Consider the following 21,620-nt stretch of genomic DNA (forward strand, 5'->3'; position numbering starts at 1 on the left):
GGGATTAAGGTTGATGGAATTGAATGAATGCAAGGCACAAGGTCTGGATCCTGCCTATCAATCTGTGCCAGGGTAAATAAGCCAGGCCTAGCATAGCCCACAATTATTTGATGACTCCACAGATCTTGTGCTAGGCATCTTAATTAGATGATGATGACAACGATGATTTCAATAGTGGGAATTGAACCCAGGCCCTTTGTGTGCAAGATAAACTGTCTACCACAGGTCTGCATTCCTCTCCTCCATTTTACTTTTTATTTTGAAACAGGATTTCACTAAGTTGCCCAGGCTGGATTTCAACTTGTTATTCTCCAGCCTCAGCTTCCTAAGTAGCTTGATGCAGCAGTTTTTTTTTTTCTTTTGAGGCCATCAACCAGCTCCCAAATCATGACACAGAGACGTATTATTAGTTATGGATGCTTGGCCTTATCTTAGCTCTTACTTTAATCTGTTTCTCTTTATCTACCTTTCTTTCTGTATCTCACTCTCCTGCTGTCTCTGTGTCTGGCTGGCTGGCAGCTACCTGGCTGGTGACCTCAAGTGTGTCCCCCTCTTTCTCCTCATTCTCTTCTCTGTCCTCTCCTCTTCTCTAGATTCCTCCTCCTATTTATTCTCATTGCCTGCCAGTCCCGCCTGTCCCTCTCCTGCCTAGCTATTGGCCATTCAGCTTTTTATTAGACCAATCAGGTGCCATAGGCAGGCAAAGTAAAAGAGCAGCACATCTTTTCATAATTAAACAAATGTAGCATTAACAAATATAACACATCCTTATGTCATTAAACAAATGTAGGATAACCAAATGTAACACACCTTTACACCACTAAAGTAATATTCCACAGCATAAACAAATGTAACACATATTTGCCCAGTTAAAATAATGTTCCCCAACAGCTCAGATGAAAGGCTATGACACCAGGTTGGACCTATGATAGGCATTTTGTACCATTAATGCTTTCAGTGTACACAGCACCCTATAGTTTTACATGAGACTCTGATAAAACTCCACCAACCTATCTGAAGTCACAGAAGTAGCAAATAGCTCTTAGGGATTCTAAACCAGGGTTTTCTGTCTCAAAGCCGGGTCCTTTTCAGCATGATGTGCTATGTAGCATTTGGGGAGTTGAAGGTGAGTTTTGTTTTTAAAGTAGATTGATACATTGAAAGCTGGTATAGGGAACTGGAAGCTTGCTTCTCTTCAGCTCCGTGGAGTGACAGAACAGAGAGCACATTGCCTGAAGGTGCTTTCTCCTGTACAGTGTGAGCACTCTGTACCTTCCACTGTAGCGCGTTGATATTTTAGACCTATTGATCAGGTGATTTTTCTGACTAGGTACTTTACTTTATGAGTTGTGTCAATGTCCGGCCCTAACTCATTTTAGCAAAACGACATGTCTCTTCCCTGCCAAGCAGAATGTAATGTAACATGACTCATCAGAAAAGCAACATGACACATCAGAAATAAAGGTTCATGACTACTGATTTAGGTAGCTAATAAAGGCAAGCACATTGTATTATTCATGTCTAAATGATATTCATGGATAATTCAGTACACCCAAACCCCCAGAGATGAAGCTTCTAAGGCAAAGACACCGATTCTGTAGACTTTGCTAAATCAAACCAGATGTGCTGCAAGACACATTTTTACCCAAAACTTTACTTTATAAATAGGCCTACCACCCAGACTCATTTTCAGATCTCACAGCAGAACTCAGAACGCATCCTGGGCCCTGTTTGGGGTATTATAAGAAACAATCTGTTTCGGAGGACTGAAGCTTTTCATTAGATTTCTCCCTCTGAACCAGCTACTTAAAAAAAAAAAAAGTCCTCATTTAAAGCCGGAGTCAACAGACGTTATTGGAGAGTAAAGGGAGAGGCTCTGCCTCCTGCATGCTGGACACGCAGGTTCTGGACAGGGGGCCTCGTCCAAAGGGAGTCACCTGTGTTGACAACTAGGATTTCCATGATATTACCTGACCACAGGCCACACCTAGGGACTGCTGGGCTTCTCAGATCTTCTTGTTCATAAGAAACAAAGTTCTCAGTGATGGCCCTCTGTCCACTGCTCCCTTCAGATTCTTAATTCTTAATTCTCCTACCTTAGCCTCCTAAGTGCTGAGATGACAGACAGGCTCCGCCATGACCAATTCTTGACTGGTCTTTTTGATCCATAATTTTTTTATTAAGAAATTTTTTATTCATTTCACATACTAACCACAGATCCCCCTCTTTTCCCTCCTCCCACCCCCTCCATCCTTCCCCTACCCACCCACCCCCATTTCCTCTCCAACAAGGTAAGGTCTCCCATGGGAGTCAGCAGAGCCTGGTCATTCAGTTGAGGCAGATCTAAGCCCCTCCCCCTGAATCAAGGCTGTGCAAGCTGTCCCACCACAGGTAGTGGGCTCCAAAAAGCCAGCTCTTGCACCAGGGATGGATCCTGATCCTACTGCCAGGGAGCCCCTTAAGCAGATCAAGGTACACAACTATCTCACTTATGAAGAGGGCCTAGTCCACTCCTGTGGAGGCTCCACAGCTGTTGGTCTAAAGTTCTTGAGTTCCCACTAGCTTGGTTTGGTTGTCTCTGTAGATTTCCCCATTAGGATCTCGAAGCCCCTTGCTCATAGACCCTCTCTTCTCTCTCTTCTACTGGGCTCCTGGAGCTCGGCCTGCTGCTTGGCTGTGGATCTCTGCATCTGCTTCCATCAGTTACTGGATGAAGGCTCTATGAAGACAGTTAGGGTAGTCACCGATCTGACTACTGAGGTAGGCCAGTCAAGGGACCCTCTCCGCTATTGCTAGTAGTCTAAGCTGGAGTCATCCTTGTGGATTCCTGGGAACTTCCCTAGCACCCAGTTTCTCCCTATCCCATGATAGCTCCCTCTATCATGGTATCTCTTTCATTGCTCTTGATTCATAATTTAAAAGTGATTTTTTTTACTGTTTAAATTGATGCTAGTACCTGTATTTATAGAATATATTATAGGAAACTATTTAGTGGATTTCAGTAGACAATTTCTCTTAACCCTCAAGGCTAGAAACTGAAATTCTTTTATTGACTCTATTTGTAGACCTTTTCATAAAGTCTGGTGTATATTAGGCATTAGAAAATATTTTAAGATTAATTAATAAGTAAATAATTTCTACTATTTATAGAAAAACACAAAAACTAGGGTGCTGCTTATTGAATAATGAGACACGTACCAGATAATTACACTGTGTTTGAAAAGAACATTCGAGAAGTTGATGTGGGATTTAAAGCCATAGAGAGTCATTTATTTGTTTATTTGTTCATTTACATGTGTGTGTGTGCTTGTGTGCAAGCATGTGTGTGTGGATAGTAGAGAACAACCTTCTAGAGCTGGGGTTCTGGGGTTTGAACTTGGGAGTTCGGGCAAGCACTTTGACATTCTGAGCCATCTTGACAACCCCATGAAGAGTATTTTGAAAGGATTATTTATGGACCTTTTCCTTCATACTAGTATTTTTTGTTTCATATCTTCTTTAGAATTCACCTTTTTTATTTCCATAGGATGGAATGAGGTGTGTGTGTGTGTGTGTGTGTGTGTGTGTGTGTGTGTGTGTGTGTAGTGTTTATGTTTATGTGTGTGTCTCTCTGTGTGTGTGTGTGTGTGTGTGTGTGTGTGTGTGTGTGTGTGCCTGTGTGACACGAACCAGGACTTGCACTCACCTCCTCCCTTGTCTCTTGGCTGTTATCATCAAACTTCCTGAGACAAGATGTCTCCCTGGCTCTTGCTAGCTTTAAACCTATCTCCATTTCCCTAACTGGAATTTCCATGAAAAATAAGGTAGTGGAGTCTGTATCCAAAGTCGGGCTTGCTTTTGTTTGAAATCAAAACTTTTTTCATTTCCTTAAACCTTCAGTCCCCATTTTACTCATGAGGGGTATTCCTTGTCATGGGTGTCAGGGCAGCCTTAGAAACTGATCTCACCCTATTCACCACTTAGAAATACTTCAAATAGACATTTAGCAGCATAATATGTATGTCTAGTTTGCATGAGGCAGAGAACCAATTGTAAAGGGATGAAAGCATGCTTTAGAATCCCACAAAGCAAACTGCCTCAGATGCAGTCCTGTGCTTGAATGAAATGAATACTTGTTTCCAGCCTGACACTTGGCCGGCATGTGCTAAACAGCGTGCTCTTTAACTAAAGGGTTGAACTGGGGCAACTGCACTCAGCCAGTCTCAACACTGGCACCATTTTGGCTATTCAATCATTTCCCTGAGCAAACAGGATCACCTGTGCAGTAATTCCATTTGGAAATCAGTGTTTCCGACACAACTGGTCGAATCAGTCATTAGAATTCATTCATGGTGATGAACTTTCAAAGAGCAACTTCTCTGTGGCAGGCCAAAGAAATGCTGTATTGTTAGAGAAACACAGGGAAGGAAAGAGAGCACCAAAGGTGATGCCCTCTGTTCATGGAGAAGGTTGGGGTGTGGCTTAGCTGGAGAGGTGTGCGTGGAGCTCTGGGTTCAATCTCTGTCTGCATACATGAAGACAGACTGCAACAGAGACTTAAGAAACATCAGTGCGGACAGTGGCAGCAAGGGAAAAATCCCTGTATCCCTGCATGGACTTCTTGCTGATGTGAAAAGATACAGCACACACCACAGTGAACTAAATGTTCTCACATTTGAGATCTATAGATTTTGTATTGCATTCATTATGAGATAAAATTGATATTCCACTCTTCTCTAAATGACACATCTTAGGGTTTCTTTTTTTTATTTCTGTTTTTGTTTGTTTGTTTAGTTTTTTTTTTATTTTTTTGGTTTAGTTTCTTGAGACAAGGTTTCTCTGTGTAACAGCCCTGGCTGTCCTAGAACTGGCACCGTAGACCAGGCTGGCCTTGAACTCTGAGACCTGCCTGCCTCTACTTCTCTAGTACTGTGATTAAAGATGTGTACCACCACTGCCCAGCTCTTAGTTAGGTTTTCTATTGCTTTGAAGAGATACCATGACCACTATGGAAACTCTTATAAAGGAACATGTAATTGTGGCTTGCTTACAGTTAAGGTGTTCAGTCCATTATCATCATGATGGAAAATGGCAGCATGCAGGTAGACATGGTGCTGGAGAAGGAGTGGAGAGTTCTACATCTTGATCTGCAGGCAACAGGAAGGGAGCTATGTGCCATATTGGGCATAGCTTGAGCATAGGAGAACTCAAAGCTTACCCCCACATTGACTCAGCTCCTCCAAAAGGCCACATCTACTCCAACAAAGCCATACCTACTAATGATGCCACTCCCTATGGGGGCCATTTTATTTCAAACCACCACATTATCTTAGTAGATAAATTCATCCAACTATCTCACATGTTGGGGCCAAGAACCTGTGTCTAGACTCCCAGCAAAGAACCTATGACTACCATTCTTCTAAATGCATATGATATTAAACTTATTCCCAATGACTTATTATTATAGCTATAGATTAGCAAATCTCATAAACCTCGTAAGAGAAGCTTATATTTGTAGTAAGCATTAACACAGAGACCTACAACAGATCAATGGACAGAAAGTAAGAGACTGTGGAATGCTAAGCTCTAAATGGGACCTCTATAACACACCTCCGCTTCCCAAGGCTCAGAGACCATTGTAGAGTAGAAACAGAAAGGTAGTAAGAGCCAGAGGTGATAGGTGACTACAAGGAAGCCTTGGCTTCCAGACACAGCAGGGCAGATGTGTATGTGAACTCACAGAGGGTGTGACAGCATGCACAGAACATGCACAAGCTCAAACTGGAAAAACATCCCAGCATGGAGCAGGGAGGTGGGCATGAAGTCCCACCCCTAGTTGAGGACCTACAGGTAACGGACAACTGAAATGATAAACACAACTTCTCTTTACACACTCTCTCTGGCGATCACTCCAGCTTGTAATACCGAGTGACAAACTCTTATGAGAAGGGAACATGGCTTGCAAACTCCAAGTCTTCCCCATAGGGACAGAACACACTGGTGACGCACTGCCACAGCACTGTGGACAATGTTGGAGAAATGGGTGAAAAATGAGTTGAATTGAGTTGAATTAAGGAGTATGTATTTACCACATTAAGAAAGGCATCATAAAATCTCATCAATTCTGAGGATAGGCTCTGGAGAAGCAGAAGTATAATAGGATATTTCTTATACAGCAATTTCTTTTTTATACAAATGGAATTTTGCCTTTGATCCCATGAAAGGAAGACTCAAAAGAAGAAGAAGAAAAAAAAAGCCAGGACAACAATGACAATACAAACAGCTGATTCTGTTACTGATGAAAAAAGGAAAATGAATTTTGTGCCATAGAGGAAATGAAATAAGTCTGTTACTTTCATTGGTGATCATGTGACATTGCACAGTACAGCATTACAGCCCCACCAAACAAGAGTCTGGCAGACTTGACTACCCAGCCTTAGACAGAGGGGGGCAAGCCCATCCCCCCACTATCTCCCTCATAATCAGGGAAGAGCTGCCCTAAAAGGTGCTACTCAGAAGTCTTTGGAATCCTAAGCAGGTTGATGTCTCAAACCAGTTTATTATCCTATGAAGTGAAGGCAATTATTGACCTATCTCAAAGAATTGTTTTGATTGTAGTATTAAATAATTTATTGTGGATGAAATATAAGAGCGCAACAAATGGTAGCTGTTCTTACTTGAAGTGGTTCTATGGGACTGGAGTAAAGCTGAGACAATAAACCATGGCCCCTATTGTTGTCTTTTGTTCCGGGATTTCCAGCAATGGGAGACAAGGCAGGTGCAGGAAAAGCTAAGGAAAGAAATGCCAAAATACTAAAGATATTGTATTCAGACAGTTAGAAAATTCAGAAACTCTAACCACAGATTATTAGAATGACATGAAAGTTAATAAATCAAGGTAGCATTTTACAAAATAAGTAAATTAATTAGTTAAGAAAAAGTAAACACATACACCTAAAATTAAATTTTGTGAAAACAACTACACAAGGTTTATCCTACACATAAAATATATAAGACCATGTGTGGAGCCATTCTGGGTTCTTGTGCTTTACCAGCAGTCCGAATAAGATGATCAGACCAGGCCTGATGCAAGTGTCTGAGATGCCTGCACTTGGCTGTGCTGGGGAGGAGTCTTTTCCACCCTTGCGTCTCTATTAAAACCTGACCAGAGACAGTCCGGGCCGTTGAATAGTTCTAGGCCTCTCGAGGCTATCTTTATTTCTATCTGTTTATCTCCACAAGATTCTCCGCTATAAATCCTTCTATCTAATATTTCTTGCTGACTGCACTCAAGAAAACTCTGGGAAGCTGTGGGGGTGGTGGGTAAACACCCCACAACCATGTTAAGGGGCATGAATAAAACATTTGTATGAAGGGGTAGTCCTGACAAGTTGAAAGTAGTTAAATAGCGATAATGTTTTTATATTGAAGGAGCAAAGGAAATCCACAGAAGGATTTTACAGTTGATCAAGACAAATGTATTTTTCAATGATCATGCAAAGATAATTTAGTTATCATTGGACTTCTCATTAGCATCTATACAACTGACCTATAGAAAGAAATGACAGGAAAGAGAGAATTGAGAAATGTATTTGTGTATGGGTGTTTTCCAGATTTGTGGGGAAAATATTGACTTGAATGGGACTCGTGTAATGGTGTCTTTTCCGTGTGTGTGTGTGTGTGTGTGTGTGTGTGTGTGTGTGTGTGTGTGTGTATATGTATATATATAACATTTATTAATTAAATTTTAGAATAAAACCATCTGCTTTGGCAGCCCTTTCTGACCATTAAATAAAGGAAGATGCCGTAAATTAAAAGACTGATATTCTACATCCAATCCTGAGGTGTGATGTTAAAGAAATCAGGAAACTTAGAAAAATAAACATCTACAATACATATAACAGAGTTTGATTTATACAAAGAGACAAAAATAAGATAATTTTTACAACTTGTGAGAAAATATTCAATAATTGTTTTCAAAGTAATTTACTAAGGAGTAAGGATAGTTGGTAAACAAAATGTCAACTGGGTTACAAATCAATGAATAAATACAATGTGTGGAAAATTTAACCTGTAGAACTTGGGCTGGGAGTTGACCTGGAGTTGTACTGTCAAGAACCTCCCCAGAATACAAAATGGTAGAAGCTTTCCAATGGAGTATGAATATAGAGGCTGAAAAATACAAAGGATAAGCAGGCTACAAACCACAATTACAGAGAAGCTAGCTAACAAGGAAGATTCAAAGAGGGACACATGGATCCCCCTGGGAAGGGGAAATAGATGGGATCTCCACAAGTAAACTGGGGGTGAGGGGAGGGCAATGGAGGGTAGGGGATAGGGTATGAGAACATAAGGGATGAGATAGTCGAGCTGAAACAGGGAGGGAGGGGAAAACAATGAAAGAGATATCATGATAGAGAGAGACATCATGGGGATAGAGGAAAAATGGGTGCTAAGGAAGTTGCCCAGCAATCCCCAAGAATGACCCTAGCTTGGACTACTAGAAATAGTGAAGAGGGTATCTGTACTGAACTTTCTTACCCCAGTGACCAGATTGGTGAATACCCTAACTGTCATCACAGAACTGTTCTCCAATGACTGATGGAAGCAGATGCAGAGATTCACAGCCAAACACCAGGCAGAGCTCCAAGAGTCCAGTCAAAGAGAGAGAAGAGGGATTCTATGAGCAAGTGCATCAAGATCATGATGAGGAAACATGCAAACTAGTGGGAACTCATGAAAGTTGGATTATGAAACCAAACCAAACTAGTGGGAACTCATGAAAGTTGGATCAACGGCTGTGGTGCCTGCATAGGATTGGGCTAGGCCCTCTGCATGGCAAGACAGTTATGTAGCCTGATCTGATTGGGGGGCTCACAATCAGAATGGATCAGAATCCATCCCCGGTGCTTGAAGTGAGCTTTATGATGGGACACCTTGCACAGCCTTGAGGTGTGTGTGTGTGGGGGGGGGGTGCTTGGACTTGCCTCTACTGGATGTGCCTCCCAATGGGAGGCCTTGCCTTGTTGTGGGGAAGAGTGGGGGGTGGGTTGGGAGGGGAAGGCTGGGGGAGGGAGGAAGGAAGAGGGGGATCTTTAGTGTATAAAAATGGAAAAGTTTTCTTAATAAAAAAAAAAGAAAAAGAGCAAAAAAATATTTGACACCAGTTCACCCAGCAATTATATATCAAAGATTTTTTTTCCCTAGAAAAGAAAAAGACACTCAGAGTTACTGTAACACAGAGATTTTTACCTAAGAGTTACGTAAGCAAAAATTAGCAACAGAGTGAACATGAGCAGTGAGGGACACACTGAGTCCTTCCCCCATGAATCTTATAAAGGAATTTTATGTGCTCAGTAAAACATGGTTTTAGCAAAGATTGGAGGACATGCCTTGTGGTGGCCCACAGAGGCTTCCTAGTGAGACTGTACTCAAGATCAGAGAATCTAAGCTTGCTTTACCCAGCAGGGCTACATAAGGAGATGATTTGGCCAGGAGTGTGTTTACTAGGTGTTTTGAAGGGTCTAAACCTGGCTGTATGGTGTGCTTTGATCTTGCAAGGGGGAGGTCTTTTCCTCTCCTCTTGGCATATTATAAAACGCCCCTTTGGACTGAGGAATCTGGATGCAGACATCCATGGCTAGGCCCCGGTGGAGTGCTGGGAGTCTAATTAGTGAGAAAGAGGAGGGTTTATATGAGCGAGAATTGTTGAAACCAAGCTTGGATAAAGCACAGGGACAAATAACCAAATGAATGGAAACACATGAACTATGAACCAAAGGCTGAGGGGCCCCCAACTGGATCAGGCCTTCTGAATAGGTGAGACAGTTGATTGGCTTGATCTGTTTGGCAGGCATCTAGGCAGTGGTACCAGGTCCTGGGCTCATTGCATGAGTTAGCTGTTTGAAACCTGGGGCTTATGCAGGGACGCTTGGCTCAATCTGGGAGGAGGGGACTGGACCTGCCTGGACTGAGTCTATCAGGTCGATCCCAGTCCTCGGGGTAGACCTTGATCTGGAGGAGGTGGGAATGGGGGATGGCTTGGGGGGAAGGGGAGGGGGCAGGAAGGGAGAGAACAAAGGAATCTGTGGCTATTATGTAGAACTGAATAGTATTATAAAATAAAATTTTAAAAAAATGTGAAAAAAAAAAGCCCCTTTGAATAAAGCTCTGGGCAGCTAGTTATTGACCCAGACCCTCCTGAAGCTATCCTGTGACTCTCTTTTTAATTGTCTGTTTCTATCTTTCTATCATTTCCTCATTCTTCTCTCCTCCACCCAAGAACCCTTTGAAAGGTGGGAGCAGGTTGGAGCTGGACTCCAACAGACTTCCACAATGCCTACATATGTTTTCATTAAAGGTTGACTTTTAAAGATGTCTGTAATTTTATTTTTAAAACTTCGCCTGCAATCACCCTAAATCAGATTTGGCAAATGGTTCCTGCATAGGTCCAGACAGGAAATATTTCAGCATTCATAGGATAGCTGAGGCTTTCTTCTGCATATTCATCTTCATTTGTTATTAATAACTCTTTAGAAGTCTACAAACCTTTCTCATCTTGTAGTTGCACAAAGACAGCAGCAGAACGCTAGGCCTGCAGACTGCAGTCTGCCGGTGCCTACTCTTAGATAAGTGGATGTATCAACCGGATATTAATGTAGTGATCTGTCAGTGAGTGTCACTATTTTCTTAGTGCCTTTCTATATTTCCTCATTTTACAGTGAAGATTATAACATTTACATACAAAACTAAAAGTATTATTTAAGAATCATATATGGGGCTGGGCAGATGACTCAGGGTGTAAATGCTTGCCACGAGTGGAAGTACCTGAGCTCAGAGTCTCAGCGCCTGGGTGCATTGTTTGCACTTATAGCAGGAATCAGGGGAGGGCAGAACTGTAACTCCATCCCTACCCTAGCAAGAGGAAGAGACAGGAGAATCCCTGGAAACTCAAAGGACAGCTAGCCTGGACTATAAGGCTAGCCTGGGCTACAAGACTGGGTCATGAACCACAGACTCTGCTTCCACCAAACATGCAAGGTGGAGGGTGAGGACCAATGTCCAAATGTGTTTTCTGACCTCTACCAGTGTGCCATAACATGCATGTGCTTGTGCATGCAAAGATTAAAAAAATTAAAATCCTATACTGGGCTGGTGATGCAGTTCTGTGGTAGAGCAACTGCCTAGCATGTGGAAAGGTCTAGATCTAATCTCTATCCCTACAAAATGAACAAATGAAGGGATAAATAAATACTATACAAAATTTAAGTCAGATGCTCTCCAGCGGCTGTGTGTGCACAAATGTGCCTATACATGAGTATGCACGTGTGAAGAGTGCTTGTATGGGGCCTCTTACCTCTTCACTGGATGTACCTGCTTCAGCCACAGTTGTCTCATGTCATAGCAAAGTTTTGTAGTTGTGTACTATAGCCATGACATTTGTTAATTTTGAGTCATACTTCTCTCTCTTCTACCCTTTCCTCCCCTGCCTTCTTTAACAGCTTTACTAAATCATAATCATCATACCATGAAATTTACCCATTGTAAGCTGACATTCAACAATTCCTGCTCCATTTAAAGAATTTCTTAAACCTCATTCAGTCCCCTACCCCCACCTAAATGTAGTGCTATTCACTGATAGCAAACCAATGAAATGAGAGAATGAATTAGTTGTATGTGTATATATATATATATATATATATATATATATATATAGAGAGAGAGAGAGAGAGAGAGAGAGAGATGTTTTGTTAGAAGCCTTACCATAAGTGATTCACTAGATCTACTGTTCAAAAGCCAAACCCACAGGACATGAAACTGAAGGGTGGAAGCTACTGCTCTTCTTATATGTTGAATTTAGACACTGAGGTTTTGTGGAAATTACTTTAACTATGTAAAGATGTGTTATATTTGTTTATGCTGCAGAGTATTACTTTAACTGTGTAAAGGTGTGTTACTTTTGTTTATGCTGCATCTGTTTAACAATGTAAGGATGTGTGTTTAATTATGTAAAGATGTTTGTTTATGTTTGTTTCACCTTGCCTGCATAAGGTACCTGAATGGTCTCATAAAAAGCTGAACGGCCAATAGCTAGGCAGGAGAGGGTTGGCGGGGACTGGCAGGGAGAGAGAATAAATAGGAGGAGAGAACAAGGGAGAAAGAGATGGACATGACCAGAAGCCAGGCAGCCACCAGCCTGACACGAGAAGCAGGGAAAGTAAGATGTACAGAAGGAAAGAAAAGTAAAGCCCTGAGGCAAAATGTAAATAAAGAGAAACAGATTAAGTTATCAGAGCTAGCAAGAAACAAGCAGAAGCTAAGACCCAGCCTTCATAACTAATATTAAGTCTCTGTGTCATGATTTGGGGACTGGTTGATGGCCTAAAAGGAAACCTGGTACAGTGAGGAGACAGCTGGAAAGTGGGCAAATGACACTTCAGAAGGCTTTAAAGGTTGAACTCAGAGAAATGGATTTCTGTTTTCCAATAGTTCTTAATACCCGAAACAAGAGCTAAACTTGTTTATTAAGCGGCTTGTTCTTGCAGCAATGCGTGTGCATCTGGCTCCTGTTTAAATAATACATGTTAGAATCCTCTGTGAATTCCAGAAAAGTACATGACAGAGAGACTGAGCACTGGTTTATACTCACTAATTTTTCCTGGGCTGACATCTCCAGTCAGTCACATGATTTCACTTTGGCACCAATATTGGGAGACAATGTCTAAATGCAATTTGCTGGATAAGAATATGGTGAATCATTGAAAACTTTTTTAAAGATGTGAGTTTTTAAGTTTTCTCATAAACGACGCTGATACTAAAGGTCATCAATACATGTTATTTTAACTTTTATTCAACCTTTTATGTTCATTGCAAAGTTTTTATAGACCATCAGAAATTCAATAGAAAAATCAAAGAATTGAATAAAACAGTAATTTCACAATCTTTAAGTACTATTTCACATTTGTTCTGCTGAGATGTACTTAAGGATATGTCACTTTTCTATGTGGATATGAATTCTTTTATTATGTTCAGAATTTAACAAACTTTCTTTGATGTGAAGAAATATAATAAGCTACTGTTTGTGTTTCTGGGAACCTATCTAATATTATTTCAATATTCCAAGAATGAGATTAGTAAGTTTATAGAACATCTGACTATATACCCTCTACCACTACTACCAACACCCCACACAAGGGTTTAAGTCTGTCTGGTAAATCCTCATTAATTTTAAGCCTTAGATCTCAATACTGTAAATATCCAAGACAGTCAACTTGCAAAGAGAAAAGATTTCCTTGGGCTCACAGCTTCAGAAGCTGTGACAACCACAGCATTGGACGTGAGCAACACGTCATGGTGGGATTGGTTTCTGTGCAAAACCCTTCACCTCATGGCTGCAAAGTGAAAAACAAGAAGAAGGAATCAAGTTCCCGTGGTTCTCATTGTGAGTATATGCACAATGACCCAACTTCCTCCTACCAGGCCACTGTCCAGATAATCATACAACCTCCCCAAACATGCCACAAGTTCGCAATCGAGGCTTTAGCCCAGGGACTTCTGGGGAAAACTTATTCAACCATATCATTGGTCTCAGTCTAAGGTCCTTTGATGTCTGTGAGAGGCCAGCTCCCACCTTTTGAAGGGTACTTAGGTAGAGGGGAGAGGGATAAGATAATACTAGATAGAGAGACTTAGTCAAAGAGAAGAAAGACAGAAACACAGGATAGCTTAGGGAGGGTCTGGATCACTACACAATGGCCTTTTCCATTTATTCAAAAGGACTTTTTATAACAATGTCAAGGGATGGGGCAAAAGACCTCCCCCTTGCAAGATCAAAGCACACCACACAGCCAAATGCAGTCCCTTCCAAACTCCTGGTAACCATGCCCGTGACCAAATCATCTCCTTATGCAGCCCTGCTAGCTAAAACAAGCTCAGATTCTCAGACCCTGAGTAAGTTCTCACTAGGAAACCTCTGTGGATCTCCACAGATGTCTGTCTTGTTTTGTCTAGCTCTGGAGCCTAATCTCTGGCCACCAGACTAACGTTTCTGTCCTAGCATTTGCAAATAATTCATAGAATCCAAGAAAAACCCTGTCAGTCTTTTCTCCTGTGAACACTTGCCATCATTACATCTTTCCCCAAATGCTCCACCAAAACCCAGTTATCTGAAAAATCCCCATTTACCCTTCAAAATTCTGCTCTGATTATCTTGGAGACCTTCCCTGTTTAGTGTGCAAATAGATCCAGCATGCTGCTTTTTGTTATTGTTTTGAGGGATTTGGGGTACTATTTCTGAACCAAACACAAAGTTCTATTATCTAAGCTTTCCCTCTATATGGTAATTATTTATTTACATGTCTGTCTCCCCTCTGAAACTCGAGCTCCTTGATGGCAAGCTCCATGACTACTAACCTCTGCCTACCCTCTGCCAGGGCTAGACATGCTGCCTTCTCAGAATGTGTAAACTTCTCCATCGGGCATTTTTACAGAGCATTTATATTTGTGTATATCACCACCAAAACAAAAGAAAAAAAGCAGAAAAATTGGACCACAGCTTCATCTCTTGGTTACATCTGACTGGCAATGGTTGGGCTTATGGTAAGGACCAAGGGAAATGTGGGCCGTGGAATATTCTGAAAAATATAACCATTAGAGACATGAAACACTATACCATATATCTTTTGGGAATTAAAGTGGGAAGAGAAAGAGTCGGCCTCAGGCACTCGATACCCTGAGTGCTTCTGGAATCGACCAGATACTACAAATAAGAAGATCCATGTAGTAGACTGTTCTTCCAAGACATCTTTGCAAAGTGAACAGTTATATGTGATAAAGTTCATTGTTGGTCCAAGTGAGGGCTTTTTACCCACAAAAATAACTCACAGTTGATTACATGATTACAAATTTCAAAATTTCATTTTCACATTCATACATAGAATTGAAGCCAATATCATGTTCAAGTTTGGAAGCAAGGCACTGAATGGTAGTTTACACAGGCTCAGAGTCTCAGGAGGCTAACCGGTTCTCCCTATTCTCCCGAGTATAACTATTTTCTAAAGATATTCCCTGTTTCACCAATAAGAATAATCACTGAGGACTCTCCCCCCTAAGGTGTTATTTTGATCTTGGGAATTAAGCTGTAATTGAGCAGCTGAGAAAGATTCTGCTATAAATGTTAATGATGAAGCCAGCTTTTCTAATGAACTGTGTAGCTGGTGAGGGGGCAGGCGGCAAGAAAGCGGTGGTGTGGGATGGTTGTACAGTGAGGAAGGTAATGTCTTCCCCCCATTCGTGTCCACATAGAACTTTAGAATGCAGTTTTTTTTAAAAAAAAATATTTGCACATGTAATTCATTAAAGATTCCCAAATGAAATCATTCTTGACTTGGCAGGTGCTGCAAATGCAATCACAACTGTGTTTAAAAGGGGGAACACAGCAGGCAGCCATATAAAGAAAGCTGAGTTTGGAACTGTGCCTCTCAAGCCAATGGGCACACAGGGCCAGGAGCCGGAAGAGGTAAGGCGATTTCTCTCCAGAGCCTGCACGGGAAGGGAGGTCTTGCCTACCCCTGGGTTTTGACCTCCAAGTCTCTAAAATGTCAAGTTTTATTGTTTTAAGTGCAAGTGTGAAGCAGTCTATTATAGCGGCTACAGGAGGCTCATGCCGGCTGCATGTTTTTCATGCAGTAGTCATTAACTATCTACCGAGGTCTGTCAGACTCTGACTGGGTCTGTAGTAATGACTAAGACAGATTTGGAGCAAATACACTATCCATACCATGGTTAAAGGGTACATAGGTGGGTGGAATTTAAGGATTTGAGAGCTCGTTCCCCAAAGGCAGACTGTGAGCAATACTGTCTGAATGTGTAGAACTGTGGATGCTGTAAAGGATGCCAGGAAAGGGAAGCTGGAACTCTGAGGGAAGTCTCCAAGCTCTGAGCTATGAGGGGGCTTAGATGGACCATAATAGTTAGAAGATCAGTGGCACAAAGTAACACAGGTCCTGAAACCATGGATGATATATAATAAGACTTTTCAGGTTCTGATTATGATCTGATTACTATCTTAGTGGCAACCACAGATCTGCTGAACCATTTTTGAGGAGCCTAGTAGGATTACAATCACTGTGAAGTACTCACTCTTGTACTGCAAGAGGGCAGGGTGAATAGAGGGAGGCAGCAGGGGATGGATGCAGGTCCTATATCAAAGTCCATGTCATGCAACAGAGACTGAGAGAGCTGAGTGGACCTAAAATATGTCAATGACATAGATGTGATTGGACTTGGTCTTTGAGAAAGAATAAAGGAGAAATATGCTAAATTATATTCTATGTTGGGTGGAAGAGCTAGGAAATGAACTTTGGTCAGAACAATAACCCTTAATTTATTTCTAGATTATCCATATGTTTGAGGAGCCTACTATTTACAGTTGTGAAGTTGGTCATCAAATAGACAAACTCAAAACACACTCTGATTTGAAGAAACAGATTCTAAGTTGTCACAATTGGTTTGTATTTGAAGAAGTGGGAGTAAAAGATGACACACAGGAGAAAGGTGGAGAGAGAAGAGAAAAGCTGAGAGACACGGGGGTTGCCAAAAGATGGAAAAATCTACACCTACTGTTGGCTGGAGACAGAGGGAGAGGAGGAAGCTGAAAGGGGAGAGGATGGGGGAGGGAGAAATAAAGAAGGACGGGAAGGACAGGAACCTGTGTTTTTCTGATTCTTTCCTTTCTGATAATTTCTAAAGGAATGTATTACTGCTCTCTAGTGATTATTTATAGTAACCAATGCTTGCATCTCGGTAAGCATGTAGCAGCTTTCATACTAGTGATAAAAAAATATTAAGAGCCCATCTGTAGAAACTAATGTTGACTTTATTTACTACTAAAGAGTGTACTGCATATTGTTGTTTCTTTTCAATTTAAAGCAATAACATAGTTATTAAAAATATGGTATAAGCCAATATTTGTGCATTGAATATTAAGTCAAGCAGATCCTCCCCATCTCCCTTGCTTCCTCTCTCCCAACCTCCTTCCTTCCTTTTTACTTTCCTTCTTTCCTTCTTTCTTTCCTCCCTTCCTTCCTTCCTTCTTCCCTCCCTTCCTTCCTTCCTTCCTTCTTCCTGTAGTGCTTGGGACTGGCCTAGCTCCTCTTGAATTCTGGGGAGTGGATGGTGGTCCTTAGGCCTCTGAAGATGAACAAGGATGTTACGAATTCACAGTTGCTGCAAAAGTGAGCCACATTCTCCTGGCATTTCTGTGACCTCACACTGTGCCTATTGTCTGGTTCTGAATCCAACTGAAGACTAGGGGAGATTTTTGGAGACCCATAAAATCAAACTAATATGTCTTTATTATATCATGCCTCTTGGAGGAAATAACATACAAGATAGTCACTGGTCCTGCCACTTTAAAATCAAAACACACAAAATATTTTAAAAGTCAGAATTTTCAGTCTTACTGTATAGCCTGACTAGCCTAAACTCATTTTATAGACCAGGCTGGCCTCAAACTCACATCTACCTGCCTCTACCTCCCAAGTGCTGGGATTAAAGGCATGCTAGTGCATGCCTGGCTCAGTTATATTTTTACCTCAGAGAAATGGATATATTTTGCTAGTTTTTATATTTGGATAACATATATTTTGACAGCTTGGTGAAAAGCTAATCAAATGTTAGTACTTCATGAACTAAAAAAGATATGGGCCTATTAAACAAACAAGTTGATCAAGTGCAGGCCCACCATAAGACATTCAAGATGATTTCATTTATGCCAGGAAACTGGTGTTTTCTTTCACACCCAATGACTGAACTGTGAAAGAAACCCTGTACTAGTAATCACATCATACCATTCACATAAAATGTTTGTGTATTGCAAAGCACTGTGTACATATAAACTGTGAGCTCTCGTTTTGATTTTAGTTACTTCAAATGGGACCCCCTTCCACTATCTCTACCCAAGCTAATGTTTCTGGTGGCTACAGAGACCATCAAGGAAGTTTCGTCAAGTAGACATTAGCATACTATTCTTGTTTCCTAACTAGCAACCCTGGACAAGAGGGAAATCGATGCCATTTCCCAAGCTGCAAATTATACTCTGCCCCTGCTCCTCACGACACTTCCTGGAGTTGATAAAGGAGAAGGTCTTGATGTTCATTTAACTTAGTGAGATTTACTTAAGTAAGCTGGGGGAAAAAACTTAACTCTTGGAATAATTGACTTTTCCCTATACCAGATGAAAAATGTACAATGGAGAAAATGAAAGTCTTCAAAACAAAAATAATCTTCCATTGATTAAAGGAAACATAAATATACTATAAGATTGAATTATCTGAGTCTTCACTGAAAATGACAAATTATTGACCTTTTGTTTTAAAGCAAAAATCCTTTTGATGTGTGTGTGTGTGTGTGTGTTCATTCAGAGCATTTGCTCAACACTGAAGCGAATTTTTGAAGCAAATCATTTTTTACTCCTGCAACTTTCTGCATACCAGTGCAGTAAAGTAACTTCATTTGTGTAAGTGATTTGAAAACAATAACTCACAATGGTCCATAGAAGCAAGAAGGAAAAAAAAAACAGAGCAATGTTGGCCTGGCCATTGTTAACTATTAGCAGTTGTCACTCAAGAGGTAATAGCCACAAAAGCTTTCTAATCTGCAGCTTCAGTTTCCACAGAAAGGGAAAATCTGTTTTACCTCCTGTGGTGGTTAGAATAGGAATGACCCCCATAGGCTCATATATTTGAATGCTTGGACATTAGGGAGTGACCCTACTTGAGAAGGATTCAGAGGTGTGGCCTTGTTAGAGTAGGTGTGGGCTTTTTGGAAGAAGTGTTTCATTAGGGATAGGCTTTGGGGCTTCAAAAGCTGAAGCCAGGCCCAGCGGCACGCTCTTCCTGTTGCTGGAGGATCTGGATGTAGAACTCTCAGCTAGCGTGTTTTCCTGTGTGCCCCCATGCTTCCCACCATGCTGATAATGGACTAAACTTCTGAAACTGTAAGCAAGGCCCAGTTAAATGCTTTATTTTGTAAGAGTTGCTGTGATCATTGTGTCTCTTCATATACGTAGAACAGTGGCCAAGACCCCTCCTCACATACTTCTTAGATGTCTGTTCTCTTCTTCCTCCTTCATAAGCTGTTGGTAGTATCTCCGAGGAAAATGGCTTCTGATTCAGGCTGCTTCTTATGACCACCTTTTTCCCCAAATCTTCATATTAAACTGAAGTAGTTGCAAAAAAAGAAAAAGTATTTGCAGATTTATGATGTTTTTCTTAAAGGTCAATTTTGTAATTCTCAACTTCATTAAATTACTATGGATGGGGGCTGGAGAGTTAATATTGCTTGCTGCCCTTAAAGAGAGTAGAGGTCCAATTCCCAGCATCCATTTGGTAGCTCACAAGGGTCTTCTGTAATTCTAGTTCCAGTGGATTCTGCGCCCCCTTCTGGCCTCCACAGATACTGCATGCATGTGGTGCATATACAAACACAAAGCAAATATTTATATGCATAAAATAAAAATAAATCCTTTGTGTAAATTGCCTTTGCTGGTTTAACTAAATATTTCCACAACTGAACCTTGCTGAGATCCACTGTCTACCTTCCTCCCTTCCTTCCTCCCTCCCTCCCTCCCTTCTCTCTCTCTGTCTCTCTCTCTCTGTCTCTCTCTCTGTCTCTCTCTCTGTCTCTCTCTCTGTCTCTCTCTCTGTCTCTCTCTCTGTTTCTCTCTCTCTCTCTCTCTCTCTCTCTCTCTCTCTCTCTCTCTCTCTCTGTATATATGTGTGTTTGTATACTTACACCCACTCTGGATCCAACTCAGGACTTTGTGTATATAAAACAAGTACTCTCCCACTGAAGTACAGCGCAGCCTCCAAATTCAGTTTTAAATGTTTTATTTTAATATATTTTTAGCTTTTTATTAATTAAATTTATTTATTTATTTTACATCCCAACTGCAGTTTCCCCTTCTTCCTCTTCTCCCATCCCTTCCCACCACATCCCCTCTGCCACAATCCAAACCACTTCTCATCTATTTCTGCTCAGAAAGGGACAGGCCTCCCATGAATATCAACAAAACATGGCATATCAAGTTGCTGTAGGACTAAGCATTTCCCCTTGTATTAAGGCTAGTCAAAGCAATCCAGTATGGGAGTGGGTTACCAAAAGCCAGCAAAAGCATTAGAGACAGCTCCTGTTCCCACTGTTAGGAGTCTCACAGGTAGACCAGCACCTAGGTCAGTCCCATGAAGGCTCCCTGATTGTCAGTTCAGGCTCTGTTAGCCCCTATGAGCCCAGATTAGTTGATTCTGTGGTTTTCTTGTAATGTCCTTGACCCCTCTGGCTTCTACAATCCTTCCTCCCTCTCTTCAGCAGGATTCTCCAAACTCAGCCTAATGTTTGGCTATGGGTCTCTGTATCTGTTTCTATCATTTACTGGATGAAGCCTCTCAGATGGCAATTGGGGTAGTCACGAATCAATGAATATAGCAGAATGTTGTTAAGCATCATTGCATTGATTTTTTTTCTCCAATCATGTTTGGTTTTATCCTGGGTCTCTGGGCCATACAGCCTTGGAGTCCAGCCACTCCAGGCAGCGTCAGGAGTGGGCTTACTCTTATGGTATGGGTCTCAAGCTGGACAAGTCATTGGTTGGCCACTCCCACAATCTCTGTCTCACCCTTACCCCAGCACATCCCATAAGCAGGACAGACTATAGGTCAAAGTTTATATGGCTGGGTTGGTGTACCAATCTCTCCACTGGAAGTCTTGCCTGGACACAGGATATGGCCAGTTTAGGCTATGCATCTGCTATTGTTCTGAGTCTTATCTGTGGTCATCCTTGTAGATTCCTGGGAGTTTCCCTTGTTTCTACATGACCCAGAAATGACCCCCCCTTTCCAGTCATCTCTTTCAATACTCTCCCTCTCCATGCCTCAAACTGATCCCTTATGTTCCCATCCCTACCCACTCCCAGTCCACCTACAAGATCACTTATATTTTTCCTTCCCAGGGAGATTCACACACCTTGAGTCCTCCTTGTTACACAGCCTCTCTGGGTCTGTGGATTATAGCATGGTTATCTTTTACTTTACAGCTAATATCCACTTATAAGTGAGTACATACCATGTTTGTCTTCCTGAGTCTGGGTTACCTCACTCAGGATGATCTTTTCTAGTTCCATCCATTTGCCAGCAAATTTCCTGATGTCATTGTTTTTAACAGCTGAGTAATACTCCATTGTGTAAATGTACCACACTTTCTTAATCTATTCTTTGGTTGAGGGACATCTAGGTTGTTTCCAGGTTCTGGCTATTACAAATGAAGCTACTATGAACATAGTTGAGCAAGTTTCCTTGTGGTATAATTGAGCATCCTTTGAGTATATGCCCAAGAGTGGTATAACTGGATCTTGAGGTAGATCAATTCCTAATTTTCTGAGAAACAGTTATATTGCTTTCCAAAGAGGCTGTACAAGTTTGCACTCCCTCCACATCATCTTCAGCATAAGCTGTCATCAGTGTTTTTTTAGCTATTTTGACAGGTGTAAGATGGAATCTCAAGAGTCATTTTGATTTGCATTTCCTTGATGGCTAAGTGTTGAACATTTCTTAGTGTTTCTTGGCCATTTGAGATTCTTCTGTTGA

The sequence above is a fragment of the Peromyscus leucopus genome, chromosome 15 (assembly GCF_004664715.2).
Source record: "Peromyscus leucopus breed LL Stock chromosome 15, UCI_PerLeu_2.1, whole genome shotgun sequence".
NCBI classification, from domain to species: Eukaryota; Metazoa; Chordata; class Mammalia; order Rodentia; family Cricetidae; genus Peromyscus; species Peromyscus leucopus.